Raw genomic sequence first — 16439 nt, forward strand, 5'->3', positions numbered from 1 at the left:
GGGAGGCTTTGTTACAGTTTATAACATCTGACAGAAGCCACTTGTCAAATAAGATTTACGTGGGCTACTAAAGCTGTCAAGAGTCTGAATACATGAATGACTCAGCTGCTCCTTTACATGAAAAGTAACGAGTTGTACAAAGTTGCAAGAGAGCACAAATCCAGCTGTGTGATGCCGCTTTGCCTGTGTTTAGGCTCCACATGCAGGCTGCCAAGGTGGGCAAGAATAGAAGAAGAAAGTATGATGGAGGATATTGCAGCTGGAGCATCTGGGAACAGAATAACTTGTGAACGAAGTTTCTGATGGTACTGTAGCAATGTGGACTGAGTTACACACGTGTCCACCACTAGACAAACTTATTAAAGCAAACCTGAAGTGAAAATAAACTTATACAATACAATACAATAACATTTCTATAGCGCTTTTCTCCCATAGGACTCAAAGCGCTTAGGCTCTCTCAGATTCAGTAGTTAGTAGGATGAAGTATTCACACAACAAAAGTTATATTTCTGCAAATGCCAGACTGAACAGGTGGGTTTTCAGTCTGGATTTAAACACATCCAGGGATGGGGCTGTCCTGATCTGTTGAGGTAAGGAGTTCCAAAACATAGGGGCAGCATGACAGAAGGCTCTGGGACCAAAAGTTTCCAAGTGGACTCTGGGTATGACTAGATTATTAGAACCTGTGGATCTGAGAATGCGGGGATTGCTACGCAGCTGTAACATATCTTTCAAGTATCCAGGGCCTAGATTATTCAGGGATTTAAATGTCAGTAGGCCGATCTTGAATAGGACCCTCCATTCTATAGGTAGCCAGTGAAGGGAATGCAGGACTGGCATTATGTGGCAGTGACGGGGTTGGTTGGTTAGCAGTCTGGCAGCAGTATTCTGTATCAGCTGTAGGCGGTACAAGACCTTTTTTGGAAGGCCAGTGTAGAGAGCATTGCAGTAGTCCAGTCGGGATGTGATGAAGGCGTGGACTAAGGTTGGCAGATCTTCTGGGGGTATGAGGTGCTTGATTTTTGCAATGTTCTTCAGGTGAAAATAGGATGATTTCACCACAGCAGAGATTTGAGTTCTGAAGTTTAAATCCCCATCAATTAGAACTCCCAGGCTACGCACATGATCAGAGCTGCGTAGATCCGTGCCTCCTATTCCCAGTGGTGAAGACTGCAAGTTAAGTTGTTTTGTTATCATGCTCTGCCCTCCAATCAGAAGGACTTCAGTTTTGTCTGCATTTAGTTTCAGCCAGTTGTCATTCATCCATTGCTGTAGTTCACGTAAGCAGGCGTTTATAGTTAGAGTTGGGTCTGTCACACCAGGCTTGAAGGAAAGATATAGTTGGGTGTCGTCTGCGTAGCAGTGGTATGTCAGGCCATGTTTTTGGATTAGTTTTCCCAACGGTAGCATGTAAATCGTGAAAAGCAGGGGAGAGAGGATTGAGCCCTGGGGCACCCCATACTTAAGTGTTACAGGGGTGGACAGGAAGGGCCCCATAGACACTTTGTGGGTTCTGCCACTCAAGAAGGATTGGAACCACTGAAGTACTATGCCATCAATGCCGCAGTATTCCTGTAGCCTGTTTATCAAGATGTCATGGTCAACTGTGTCAAAGGCTGCAGAAAGGTCTAGCAGTATGAGGATCGAGCACTCTCCTCTGTCTCTTGCCATGAGCAGGTGGTTGCATATTTGGATGAGGGCAGTTTCAGTGCTGTGGTGTTTCCTGAAGCCAGACTGGAATGGGTCATAACTGTTATTTTGTAGGATTCTGGCTTCTAGCTGGAGGTATACAGCTTTTTCAATTAGCTTGCCCAGAAAGGGGAGGTTGGAGACAGGTCTGTAGCTGGTCATTGCATCTGGGTCCAGGGAGGGTTTTTTGAGGAGAGGCCTGTTGATTGCTTCCTTCAGTAAAGCAGGAAATATCCCTGATTGTAAGGAACAGTTAACAATTTTGAGGAATACCGGTACGAACAGGTCGGGGCAGTTCAACTTGAGCTGTGTTGGGCCAGGATCCAGGTCACAGGTAGTTAGGCGGACGTGAAGGAGGATGCTTGATGTGACTTCTTCATCAATTTCTTTGAAGTTTGACCAAGGTGTTACGTTGTCTCTGCTAATGGTCTTCGGCGCTATATTAGGCTCAGATGCTGTAAGTTGGATGGCGGACCTTATAGCGGAGACTTTGTCTGTGAATTGGTCACAGAGGTCCTTTGAAGACTCGATATTAAGTTTTTGACATGCTGGGTTGCAGAGTTTTTCCACTGTGCGGAACAGTTGGGCTGGTTTGTTAACTGCATTTGCAATCTCTTGTGATAGAAAGGATGATTTTTTTCCCGTGATTACCTTTTGGTAGCTCTTCAAGTGGAAGATTAAGGCATGTTTGTCTTCTGGGGACTGAGATTTGCGCCACAGCCTCTCAAGTTTTCGGCCTTGTCTTTTCAGCACTTTTATAGCGTTATCAAAACACTGTGCATGATGGTGTGGAGTAAGATATTTGGTGCGCAGAGGAGCAATGGTCTCAAAGGTGGAGGACACACATTTGTTGTATTTAAACACCAGAGTATCAGGGTCCAAGCTGGAGTCAGTCAATTCATCAAAGCTAAGGTTATCTCGGATATGTTGAGGTGTTAGCCCTTTTAAGCGGCGATATTTTATTTGATTCTTGACCTGGTGTTTGATGGCTGGTATTGAGAGGGAGAAGTGGATAGTGTGATGGTCTGACCAGGCAACAGGATTAATTTCCACATTGGCTATTGACAGCCCAGTATGGAATATAAGGTCCAGAGTGTGACCTTTCCTGTGAGTAGCAGAGCTGATTGATTGGAGGAAGCCCAGTTCATGTAAGGCACGAGGTAGCTCTTTTCCAAATTGTGAAGAGGAGTCGTCCACCCATGTATTGAAATCTCCAAGAACAATCCATCTGGGGTGTTCCAGTGTTAGGTTGCACAGGAGGTCTACAAGTTCCTCAAGGAAGTCTGAGTATTTTTCTGGTGGGCGGTAGATCAGCAATATGTTAATGTTTTCCTCAGCTGAAAGTTGCACCCCCAAGCATTCAAACGAGTTGGTAGGACCTACAGTAAGTGGTCTGATTTTCAAAGCTGATCTAAAGCAAACTTATGAGATAATGAATTGTATGTGTAGTGCAGCTAAGAAATAGAACATTAGTAGCAAAGAAAGTCTTATATTGTTTTCCAGTACATGAAGAGTTAAAGCTGTTTTCTATGCAAAAGAGGTTCTCTGAGCTACTCGACCCAACTTGGGTTGAATACAGTCCTGTTTTCTTAAGCACTTAAACAGCCAAGAAACAGAGATAGACAGCTTAAGATAAAGGTTTTACTGCAGGAAGGTTGAAAAGGTCATTAGCTCTGCTCTGTTTTATAGATTAAAATACAGAGTGTGGTTTGTAAGCTGCAAATGTGACCAAATGATGCTATGTTATTAAAAAACAAACTATATAAATGAAAATAAAAATATGAGATTCTGTTCTATTCATTATCCGTAATACACATACAAGTCATTACATCATACGTTTTTTATGTACTTCAGGTTTGCTTTAATATTGGAGTAAGCTAAAGGTACTTTATTAATACTGAGGACACAAACAGTCTTAGTACAGCTAGAAAGGCCTGAACTGGCCAGTACAGTGGTAATGATGGGGCATTTTAATAACCCTGAAATTGGCTGGTAATGTTACTGCAGGGACTGTGAAAGGCAGAAAGTTGATAAGGTTACTACATGCCAACTATGCTGTCCAGTTTATAGAGCTGCAACTAGAAATTATGTGTTGTTAAAGAGGAGCTGTTAGGTATAAGGTCTCAGAGAAAAAAAAACACATATCAGTAGCTAAATATTGGCTGTACTTATATTACATATGCATTTCACTGTCCACATTTGGATTTCACAGAATTTTTATATAGTATTTGCAGAGATTGATGCTCCTGACAGCTCATGGCAGGCCTTATGTTTGTCTGTCTTGTATAAAGCCAACTGTGATGTAATATCCTCCCTTACTCTGCTTCCTGATTGATGATTCTTTAGCCCTCCCAAGTTCCAGCCCTCAGACACTCCCACCAGTCTCTGGTCTAACGGGGAATATTGTCTGTCACTCTGATTCGAATCGGATCATTGAAAAGATCCGGATCTTTCTTTGAACCGAATCTTTGAATCATTTGCAGCAGAGTGAGAGAAGCTGCAGTTCCTGTTTCTTCCAGACATCCACTGTGAACCGAATCTCGGATGATTCGACTCACAAAAAAGATACGGATCAAAGATCCTAATCGTTCATGATCCAGACAACACTACTGTGCAGTGAATATTAATTAGCCATGTGGCTAGGAACAATAGGGGACTCGTGCAGTGTACTCTAACGGAACATGTGCACTGTGAACAGCACATTGATTTTTCAGTGATGCTTAAAGAGACACTGAAGTTTCTTTTTTTAACCTTATTTTCTTATCAAGTCCTCTTCAGCATTAAATTATAAGCTGATTCGCTGCATCCCCGCAGCAGAATGAGTTATTATGGCCCAGAAATAGCCCTGCAAAGTTCCACGACTTTTCAGGTCGCAGATTATGCTGCCCAGGAAGGGCAGAGCTTTGCACCGTAGTTCTGCCTCCTCTCCAGTCAATATCCACCTCTCCCCGCCCCTCTCAGTGAAAGAAGACTGAGAGGGGCGGGGAGAGGTGGAGATTGACTGGAGAGGAGGCAGAGCTACTGCGCACAGCTCCATCTCCTCCAGGAAGTAAAATCTGCGAACCCTGGAACTTTGCAGGGCTATTTCTGGGCCATGAATCACTTGTTCTGCCGCAGAGATGCAGCAAATCAGCTTATAATTTAATGCTTAAGAGGACTGGATAACAAAATAAGGTAAAAAAAAGAGACTTCAGTGTCTCTTTAAGCATCACTGGGAGGGCAGGGCTATACAGAAATATATATAGGAAGTAATTGTGATGCTGAAACCAGGAAATTTGCCATAAAATGGGTATCCTAAATAATTTACTACATTCAACTGAATGTCACTATAGTGATTCCACTATTAGAAGAGATGTGCTTACTCAGAACCTCAGTGAATAAGGCCCGGGTCACACTGGATGGATCAAAAACTGTTATGTAAAAACTGATCCGTAAAACTGATCATTTTTTATTTTGCTTCTGTTTTTTTATTCGTTCCGTATATGCCGGGTCAATGTGGCACGTCAAATCAGCATAATGTGCCGAACTAATCGGATCTATAAGTTAACATTGGATCCATTCGCATCCCTTAGGATCCATTCTGGTACGCTCGGCTAAACGGACTGTTTTAAATGCCAATGGCCTCAATTCACTAAGATCATGCTGGAGATAATAAGGCAAGAGAAAACTTATCTCCACATAAGAGAGAGTTATCTTATCTCTTCATTCATTAAGTTACCTCCTCTGTAGTTAAGTTACCTCCTCTGTAGTTATTTTACCTCCTCTGTAGTTAATTTACCTCCTCTGTAGTTATTTTCACATGCAGTTAATAAACAGCCTGTCTTTAACTCTGGAGTTATTTTAAGGATTGAAGAGTTAATTGAAAGACAGAAGAGTTAACTTTAGGTTTGCCTGAGGTAAAATGGTTCCTGAATACTACATGCCTTATCACCATGGTAACAACTCTAGAAGAGTTATTAAAGACAGGAGATAAGCTTAGTGAATTGAGGCGAATGTGATTCAAGCCTAAGAGGTTCAGATAAATAATACCTACTGCACCTAACATCATCACAGGAAAATATTCATCTACAGTGCATTTTAATCTCGGTCAAATGTACATCTTATATGTTTGTGTAAACGTGTATTTTTAATTTTACAGGGTTTTTTTGGTCATCCTTTAACTGCAACATTTAAGGGCTGACCAAGTAGGTACACAAAATGATGACAATGGGGAAAACAAACTCATTAAATGCATTCTTTAGCTCTGCATTTACTAAGGAACTTGGTGACATGGATACACATTATAGCTAAACAGCTTCAAAACAGCCACAGTGACTTAGTGTGAAAGGTGTTCAAAACCGCTTAGACAAACTTGATGAAATAAAACACCAGGAGCAGATAGCTTGCAATCTCGAGTCCTTAAGGAGCTAAGCTCAGTCATTTCTGAACTATTGTGTACAACATTCAAACACTTTTTAAAGACTGGCATGGTGCCATTGAAATGGAGTCAAATAAATGCCTCAAAGTATTTAAACTGGGATGAAATTCTTTAGCCAGTAACTATAAACATGGAAGTTTAACTTGCCTTACAGGAAAGGCAGTTAAGTGTGTACTAAGAGACCATATAGAAGAATAGGTTGTCATAAAACATGTAAGCAATGGCCAACAAGTTGTCAACAATACATGCATTTTATGAAGAGGTTAGTCATCATTTATTGTGAAGAGGAGGTGAAAAGAGGATTTGGTTACCAGGTATAAAAACAAAATTGGTCCACACAGAAAATTATGCAAAAAGTTGTTCCCCACATGGACACCGCAACCAACTTAGGGCAACCATTGTGGTTGAAAGTAAAAGTGTCATTTCCACCTGAAGATCAGCAAAAACTCGGTATACAGAGGCGCCAGAGTAGAGTAAAACGTTTTAAAAACCACTTAAAAGCAAAGGGGGATGTTAGTGTGGACTTGCCTCCCTCTTACAAAAAAAGAAAACTCACTCGAGTCTCAATAAAACACAATTGACAAATAATTTATTTGACTCCACAAATGCGTTGCGTTTCGCGGGCGTGACTCCGCTTCCTCAGGCAAAAATAAGAGCACAACTCAGTGGGCACAGAGGCGCTCAAACCTATTGCTTGACCCACTGAGGGGTGCTCCCATTTTTGCCAGAGGAAGCGGAGTCACTCCCGCAAAATGCGCCGCATTTGTGGAGTTGAATAAATTATTTGTCAATTCTGTTTTATCGAGACTCGAGTGAGTTTTCTTTCTTTTTTTTTTTTTGTAAGAGGGAGGTAAGTCCACCCTAACATCCCCCTCTGCTTTTAAGCAGTTATTAAAACGTTTTACTCTACTCTGGCGCCTCTGTATACCAAGGTTTTGCTGATCTTCTAGTCCACCCTGGGTGGAGGGGTGCATCCCCATCTACTATCTACAGAGAGCGACTTCTTAACCTGAGTGAGGTCAGGTCCTAATGCTCCACACCTGCATATAAAGTGGTTGTCTATGGGTAACCCATGTTTGTGAATATATATACACATAAAATTGTATTGAACTCTTCATTTTACCTGACAATACTGCACCATATTGGGCTCTCGATTCTCTTCTTGTTTTTAAGCATTTCCACCTGAAGAAGGGGATCTTAATTTAAGAGCTGCGAAAATTGTGGAACACTCTTTCATCAGCATTACTAGTTCTTCAGACACAATAGATAACTAGTAGAAAGAAGGATTTTTTTTCTCCCTTTTTGAAGCTAACTAGCGCATTTTTTTTTGGGTCGTGATCAATGGTCATTCTATGATGCAGCCCACATGATTACACATGCAACTTTTGGAAAATAATTACGTGTTAAATCAGCATGCAGTAGTAAAATAAGGCTTAACCACCCTGGCGTTCTGATTAAATCGCCAGGGTGGCTGCGGGAGGGTTTTTTTTAAATAAAAAAAAAACTATTTCATGCAGCCAACTGAAAGTTGGCTGCATGAAAGCCCACTAGAGGGCGCTCCGGAGGCGATCTTCCGATCGCCTCCGGCGCCCAGAATAAACAAGGAAGGCCGCAATGAGCGGCCTTCCTTGTTTTGCTTATATCGTCGCCATAGCGACGAGCGGAGTGACGTCATCGGCGTCAGCCGACGTCCTGACGTCAGCCGCCTCCGATCCAGCCCTTAGCGCTGGCCGGAACTTTTTGTTCCGGCTGCGCAGGGCTCAGGCGGCTAGGGGGGCCCTCTTTCGCCGCTGCTCGCGGCGAATCGCCGCAGAGCGGCGGCGATCAGGCAGCACACGCGGCTGGCAAAGTGCCGGCTGCGTGTGCTGCACTTTATTTGATAAAAATCGGCCCAGCAGGGCCTGAGCGGCAGCCTCCGGCGGTGATGGACGAGCTGAGCTCGTCCAGACCGCTCAGGAGGTTAAAACCCGTATTTTCCTTTTGTGATATCCTGGGTTAGTTAGCATTTATAAAAATGACAAATAGGTGGCGCTTATGGATCCCTCCTAACCAAACAAGAACAAGAAAAAGGTCCTCTAAATTGGCCTGCAGCTTCCTCACTATGTTGGGGTAACCCTAGCCCCAACTGTACGCAAAAAATCTTTCAACAAATGATGTGAGGAGCGCTGGCACATTCCACAATAATAGTGATGTCTCTTTATTGTTCAATTAACATAAAATAAGTTTTAGGTACAGCATAAAATTGCATATAGCATACCAATTCTCAATCCACTCATACACGCATCCAACCTGAGAGTATGCTGATGAGCCCCCAAAAATAAGTAGGTGCACCCTGAATTGTAAAAAATTCAAAAATTCATAAAATCAAAAAGTAAGCATTTATACATGGAAGACAGCTAAATATCACATACAACAATTGACATGCATCGTCTATTTTAAAATATACCATTCAATTTACACGTTTTTTTTATTCCAGGTAAATGTAATACCCAATGCATTGTGAATGCAGTTTTGGCAATTTATTCATCACATGTATTGTTGATATTTATGCACAAAGTTGAAAACTTATAAAAAAAAGGTTAAAGTTGTTCAAACCTTTTTTATGTAGCATGATACTCTGCTCAAGTTATTATCATTCTAAAGACAAATTAGCCAACACTCCCTCAATAAAATTTAAAGTGTACCTGAGACAAAAGATTTAAAAGCACTTATGCTGGGAATATACGATGTTGAGCCATTTAGATGGCTCAATACATATTTTCTGACATGTCCGATCTCCCGCCTGATCGTTTCTGCGCTCGATTCTGCATGGAGGACAATGGGAAAAGATAAGAAAAACGAGCAGAAGATAAGAGAATCGCCGGCAGAATCGAGCACGGACTGCATGCACAGTACGTGCCAACTGGGGGTGACTAGAGAAGGGGTGTCCCAGGAGGAAGGCAAGGGACCCTGCAGCCTAAAGGGGGCTGAAGGAAGTCCCAGGTAAGTATAAATACTTTAAAATGTTTTATCTCAGCTTTTCTTTAAAACGAAAGGAGGGTTCTGCACACAGACTTCAATTAGGAACACTGCAAATTTATTGTCTCATCATACATGTAAAAACATCTGACCGACGATCGTTTCAGCGCCAATCCTGTCCCATTTGTCAAGGCCACAGACGCAAATACTGTTATTGGCAGCCATTGGGATCCTGCACCAGCAACCACTCCTCAAAGGTGTTTGATCCTTTCTTGTATAGGTTTTCTTTACACGCCCCACTTGAACTTGACACCACTACAAAGGTGCACAGCATTAAACTGCACATGGATTGTATCACCACACATGCTAGAGAGTTACCCAAGAGTTATTTGCCGCTGTATAAGATGCTACAGAATATAAGACGCAATCCATCTTTTTTATGAATTTTTAACACATAACTGTTTATGTGAGCTGCTAGTGGTTTTTGCTTACTTAATGCATGCATTCATTTTTTATAAACGCTTGCACAAATTTCATATCATTTACAATTCAATACAACTACCATAAAAGTCAATGTCTAATGCTTGAAGGAAACCTTAAAGCGGAATATAACCCTGCATTTCAACTTTGCTCTAAAACATTATTTACAGTATATTATATGCAACCAGCATTTTTTTTTTTTTACTAGACCAGCATTGGAAGGGTTACACAGGGCTTTAAAGTTCCTGGAGATTTCTGCAGAGGCATCCGAAGCTGAAATAGATACATTTTGTTTACATAAATGTATCTAAGTGTTGAATGTGACCCATCTCTCTGACTGAGAAGGAGCTTGGAGGACAGCCGAAGAGTGTGTAACATTTATCAATAGATACATGTAACTAAATAGAATGTATCTATCTGAACTTCTGCATATCTCTCCACGGAACTTTAAACCTCTGTGTTTAACCCTTCCAATGCTGGTCTAGTAAAAAAAATGCTTTTTGCATATAATATGCTGTAAATAATATTTTAGAGCAAAGTTGAAATGCAGGGTTATATTCCGCTTTAACTGTCAGGGATATGTATGTTTTCCTTTTGACCAATACCTGTTGTCAGGCAGTCCTGCTGATCTGTTTGGCTGCAGTAGTGGCTGAATCACACACCTGAAACAAGCATGCAGCTAATCCAGTCTGACTTCAGTCAGAGCACCTGATCTGCATGCTTGTTGAGGGGCTGTGGCTAAAAGTATTTCAGAAGCAGGATCAGCAGGAGAGTCAGGCAACTGGTATTATTTGAAAAAGAACAATCCATATCCTTCTCAGTTTAGGTTCCCTTTAAAGCATGGTTGGGGGGGGGGGGGGTTAGGTGGTTGGGTCAGACAACAAGTCACGTTCATGTTATTTAAACCAAGTACTGCAAAGTGGCCATCCTGTGACCCCGACATAATAAATTTGTACATTAACTCCCCTGATATTCTGATAAGAAATGTGTGTGTATCAACAGGAAATATTTCATATTTCAGAAATGTTAAGGCTCCAGAAGTCATCTCTGATTCCAAGGTGCATAACTCTGGTAAACGAATTGACAGGACAAACGATTGTATATTTCTGCTAAAAGCAAAGGTTGGATGTTATCACTAACTTTGTCCTTTTTCATTCAAAGGACATGATCTCTGAACACTTTCACTTCCTCTCTTTTGGAGCTATCTTCTCTCTCTTCGTGCCAATATCTATGTTTTCATAGCCTTTGGCTGCTGAGATACCTCTACTTGCATTCAGTTGTTGCTGATTAGAAGCAGCCCTTTAGGACTCGAGGAAGTATACTACTATTATTCAAACGTTCACTAATGCACATGCCTGGTGATCATGCTGCTTCTGTAGATGTAATTGCTATTTTTGATCTCTTTTGGAAAATGTTAACTTTCTGTCTCTGAGCCCAGTACATTTTGATTCTCTAAGGTTATCCCGGGCCGGTGAAGACAGGAGCACGCAAGTGATCCAGCAAACCTGGACTCAATTTTTACTAATTGTCTGCTTTATTAGAATGCAAGTGAGGACCCTCTCCTGGGTCATATCAGGACTTTATGAAGTCAGAGAATTACAGTTTGTACTATTGCACTTGAATGTGTGTTCCAACAGCAATAACTTATCGTTCATGAATCCAGGACATCCGGGTTAAATTAAAAGTGCTCTCAATGCACACAAGTGCGCTACACAGCCAATATTTATTAGCTTTTTAACAACTTCCACTTTGGTCCAATATGACCTATCAGGTGTAGAGCCACATTGTAGCAGATGTGCCAATTTGAGTTTTTATGCAAAAACATAGAACAAAAACAAATTACATGTTTATTCCACAATGTTCACCATGCCCTAGGCATTTACAATGACGTAGGCAAAAGCCTCGTTTACACGATTGTCTAAAGTTGGCTGAGACAGCCTATATCGACCGCCTCAGCCGATAATGATGTCACGCACGGCCGCTGTCGTCCCTCCACCCCTCTGCATAGCAACAGAACAAGTAGTCAGCTACACAGCTGACTCGTGTCTGTGCACCCCGGACCAGTGATGTCACCCATCGGGGATCAGTTCCCAATCACTGACGGGGGACATCCATCAAATGTTTCTGCACCTGTATACACACGGAAATCAACAATCCTAAGATATTCATCACTCATCTACAAATCAACCACTCACTAATCACTATGCTCTCTCCATCCTAACCTATGCACCCCACTGGAGCAGTCAAGAACTAGCATTAACATTATGCTGATCTTGGGAATACAGCATACAGTTAACCTTATTAGTGGATGTCCAGGTTAGCACAAGGACATTTTTGTATTTGTTGCTGTAGTCATACTTAAAAGGTCACAAATAAAAAGCTATTTATTGCAAGGAACACAGAATTTAACATTCCAATAACTCTGTGTTTACAAACAAATAGTACAGAGTTCACTTAAAATGTGCATGCATGTGTCCTTTTAATGATACTATATGTGCTAATCGAGCCGAAAGAAATAAGCATGTGACAAATAACAAAAGAATTAGGAGCAACGTTGTACTGCGACATAATAATAATACAAACATTCGTATAGCACTTTTCTCCTGTTGGACTCAAAGCACTCAAGAGCTGCAGGCACTGGGACACGCTCAAGAGGCCACCCTGCAGTGTTAGGAAGTCTTGCCTTGCTCTCCTTACTGAAGTACTTACCCTAGCCAGGATTTGAACTCTGGTCTCCCATGTCCAAAGCAGTGCCCTTAACCAGTACACTATTCAGCCACTACAGTGCTATACACTACAGTGCTACATCACATTAGCCATCCAGCAGATGAGGTACAGGGAATATTGTACTTTCATTTCAAAGTAGAACACATGAATGTGAGATCTCAAAAGGAATAAATTATAGCTGATAAAGGTGTTGGTGTTGGAATATATACACTTAAATTGACTCCTCATATTTTATAAGATTTTTATGAATTCCAATATATAGGAAGGAAAAATAATTAAGCATAATACTTCCTGGGAATACAATATACAACACTAATATAAATATCCAAATAAAAAAAATAAATAAATAAATAAAAAAACAGGAAATTTATAATCCGCAGTTCTGTTGCTGACTTCATTTCAGTAACGCGTCTCAGTGTGTGATACGTAGGGACGTCAGTCAGTGAAGCGACAGCCCTGTCTGATGGCCGACACTTATGCACTGCCCAGCAGCTTGTTCAAATAACACACCGCTGCATGCATTTTTCTGCACAACACAGGGGTGATCAATCAGATATAAATAATTTAGAGTTGGTGCAAAATTATGCAAATGTATCCAGCTTGTAAATGGACCAATTGAATTTCACAAAAGGTAGAATTTGATTAGTCCATTTAAAACTGCATAAATTTGCATGGAACAGCAAACACATCAAATGTAGCAGATCCGGTGTTACCAAGCATGATAATATTATTAGATCGAACAAGATTAGCTGTATGCTTGTTTCTGGTGTTACTCAGACACCAATGCTGGGAATACACGATAAGTGTTTTCTGCAGATTTACTAGCCAATCCATTCTCTGATCAATTTTCTGATCGTTTTTCTAATCAATTTCCATTGACTTCTATGAGGAAATAAATCAGAAAAACAATCAAAATCAGATTGGACCTGTCGGAAATTATCTATCAAGCCATCCAACTGCCAAAAAAACTCATGATGTATACCTAGCTTAATGCAGCCAAATAGATCAGCAGGGCTGCCAGGCAACTGGTATTGTTTAACAGGAAATAAATATGGCAGCCTCCATATTCTTCTCCCTTCAGTTGTCATTTTACAGCACTTAGGAATCGCCATTGTTTCCAAAAGTGCTAGGCTAATCTTACCCACTGCTGGTGGTTCACAATCGCAGGTCCTGCAGTGTTTTTGCAATTTGCCCAGAACGATCCATAGCCGGCAAATTGTGATCACTCCTGGAAATCGCAATGAAAAACTCTGAACTTCATGCTTTCGGAAATCACCATGATTTCCACAAGCTGCAGTGGGTCCAGGCTTTAGAATGCTAACTGACATAAGTACTTTTGATTGTGGTTGGCAGGGCATAAACAGTGGAGAATCTGTTATTTGTCTGGAATTTTAGACATGTATTTACTATTTTTTTAAACAGAGAACACATGGGAAAGTGCCCGTGCCTTTGTAGTACTCACCTCAGGTTTTTCTTTTCACATTTGCATGTATTTAGCACCATTTTATTATACGTATTACACCTTTTATATGTAGTACACTTACAATTTCCCATTTCAGGCTTTATAAGTGAATGAAAATATTCCTTGTGAAGTCAGAAAATCACAGCAATTTATTTTTGCGCATATCTCTCACTAGTTATAAGCTAATTGCTCTACTACTGTTTTGTATTTATGATGTTTAAAAAAAACAAAAAAAAAACAAAAAGCACAGGTATTTACGCTGATAAAGCGAGTTAGATGTCTCAGAAATGGTCAGTTTCAACAAATAAACTTATTTACAGTGTTCTTTAGCTATGTAATTATGTTTCAGGTTATTCAAAGAGATTTTTTAAAGGGGTTATGTTACCCTTTTAAAAAACAAAAAACTGCCACTTCCCTGGGGCTTCTATCGGCCACCTGCAGCTGGAATGTACTGCGCCGTCCTCCTCCGATGTGCCGTTCCCCGCCACAGGCACCGGTGCAATTATTCGTTGAATAGTTACGAATAGAAGGACGAATAGAAGTGCAGCTGTGTGGCCTGTGCTAGCTCCTGTGCGCATCAGCGGAAGCTTACTGCACAGGCGCAGTACAGGAAACATTCGTACTGCGCCTGCGCAGTAAGCTACCGCTGATGCACATGGGAGCGAGCACGGGCACGGCCGCACAACCGCACTTCTATTTGTCTAGTTAGACGAATAATTACACCGGTGCCGGCAGTGGGGAACGGTGCCTTGGAAGAGGGCGGCGCGGGACATTCCAGCTGCAGGGGGCCGATAGAAGCCCCAGGTAAGTGGCAGTTTTTTGTTTTTTAAAAGGGCAACAGAACCCCTTTAAATTAAAAAAAAATCTAAATGAGCAAGTAGTAAAAAAAAATCAACCCAGATTTTATATAACAGCTAAATAAAAAGGGGGTGTTCACACTACGCATGTTCCTTTGCACAATAACACTGCATGTGAACTCACTGCCCATACTGTAGTGTGAATACACCCAAAAAGATATTTTACAGTGTTTATATATTACAGAATTAATCTGTAAAAAAAAAAATTGTTGTACATTCAAAATAGTTAAAAAAAATACCACCAATGTATTCACTATTTGACCATCATTGCTCAAAATTGTACATTATTCTCATTTGATTTTTAAATAATTTTAAGACAAATCGTAACCGAGAATTGAACTTCATCCCAATCAGTAGCTGATACCCCCTTTCCCATGAGAAATCTATTCCTTTTCACAAACGGATCATCAGGGGGCTCTGTATGGCTGTTATTGTGGTGAAACCCCTCCCACAGTATGATGTCAGGACCATGGTTCTGACATCACACTGTGGGAGCCTTGTTGGATTGTGGGAAAGCTGATTCCGCCTGCCAAAAAAACAAGCAGCATCTCCTTCCACTGATATCATTTGACAGCAGTAAAAATGTCACCACGTGATAAATGTCAGAACGTAAATCAGGGAGAGGAAAGATTTTACAATGGGCAAACGCTGACTAAATCATTTATATATAATTATTGTAAAACATTTTTATTACATTATTTTCATTGGATTTCCTCTTTAAACACTTAAATCAGTTGTTTAATAAACATTAAGCTAGCCATTAAGGATGATCAAATAATGTCTCCTTGCATTCAAATTTCATGTAAATGCTATGCAGCATGGACCAATAAAAATTTTCAGGATGTTATTCTGATTGGTCTAATTTCAAGCTGCATGTAATTTACTCACTGATCATTCCTACGGGGCAATGGAAAGTGCAAGGCCAAGCCAGTTTCCAAACCAGTCCCCCTACCTGAAATACAAGAAGTACACACTTGTACCACACTGCATCCTTAGCTCCAATCAGAATTTTTGTGACTGGAGAAAGTTGGCAACCTTTAAGCCAGATCTTGTTGGGCAGTAGCTCTGTCTGTGCTCCCGGCATCATATTGCAATCATGAGAAGGCTGGGAGCAAGGAAAGAGTGGTGGCGCTGAGCTACTGTGCATATGTGGCCAACTAGATCTGGTTCAGAGGTCGCCAACTTCCTCTGGTCATGACCTTTACCAAACCAAATCACCAGCTGATGGAGCTGCTCGGAAGAAAACCACACCCAAGGTAAGATTGCTTAGATGCCGGGACCCATGGATGGGTTTTTCGTCTCATTTAAGGACATTTTTTATTGCTCAGAAATGTTGTATCTTATTTCTGTGTTCAAGAAATAATATACTACTAAGCAAAACCTTCTTAACTAATTCCTTTTATGAGCCTTTGTTATCTGAGTTGTTGTATTTGCTTATCCTGCAGAAAAGTGTAGCTCTTGGCAGCCTGCCGCATTTTATAGTCAATACAGTTATAGAAAGATGGAAATGAACAACCAGATTTTGGCATTGTTTTTGTGAATGAACAATAATCTATTAGTAAGCTATTTCTTTATCTCTTTTTCTTCAATACGTATAGAAGGTGCATAACTACAACAAGCAAGGTTATTTAAAGTGAACCTAAAGCAAGAAAACTCCCTTCAGATTACCTATGTAGAGGGATGGCTCTGGATACCATAAAGCCTTCTTGGTCCTCTCTCCATCCCATCGTTCCAGCGTCGTTCCCTGTTGGAGTTATTCGACCAGCCGGGTCCAATACCTCTTCTGGACTCCTTGTGCAGGCTTCTCACTTCAGGTTCACTTTAAAGGAAACCCGAGGAAAAAAAACTG

General features: G+C 41.0%; 1 protein-coding gene across 2 annotated transcripts in view; it reads right to left on the minus strand.

Annotated features, from left to right (window-relative positions):
* TLL1 (tolloid like 1) overlaps positions 1-16439 on the minus strand; it is a 219729-nt gene that overhangs the window by 127808 nt on the left and 75482 nt on the right. The window contains exon 1 of one of the 2 annotated variants that reach the window (XM_068278832.1): positions 16259-16355. The exons of the other annotated variant lie outside the window; for it this stretch is intronic. The gene's annotated coding sequence lies outside the window, so the exon portion shown is untranslated. Of the gene's footprint in view, positions 1-16258; positions 16356-16439 lie in introns of those variants that run through there. 2 annotated transcript variants of the gene reach the window in all.

The sequence above is a fragment of the Hyperolius riggenbachi genome, chromosome 1, assembly GCF_040937935.1.
Source record: "Hyperolius riggenbachi isolate aHypRig1 chromosome 1, aHypRig1.pri, whole genome shotgun sequence".
Taxonomy (NCBI): Eukaryota; Metazoa; Chordata; class Amphibia; order Anura; family Hyperoliidae; genus Hyperolius; species Hyperolius riggenbachi.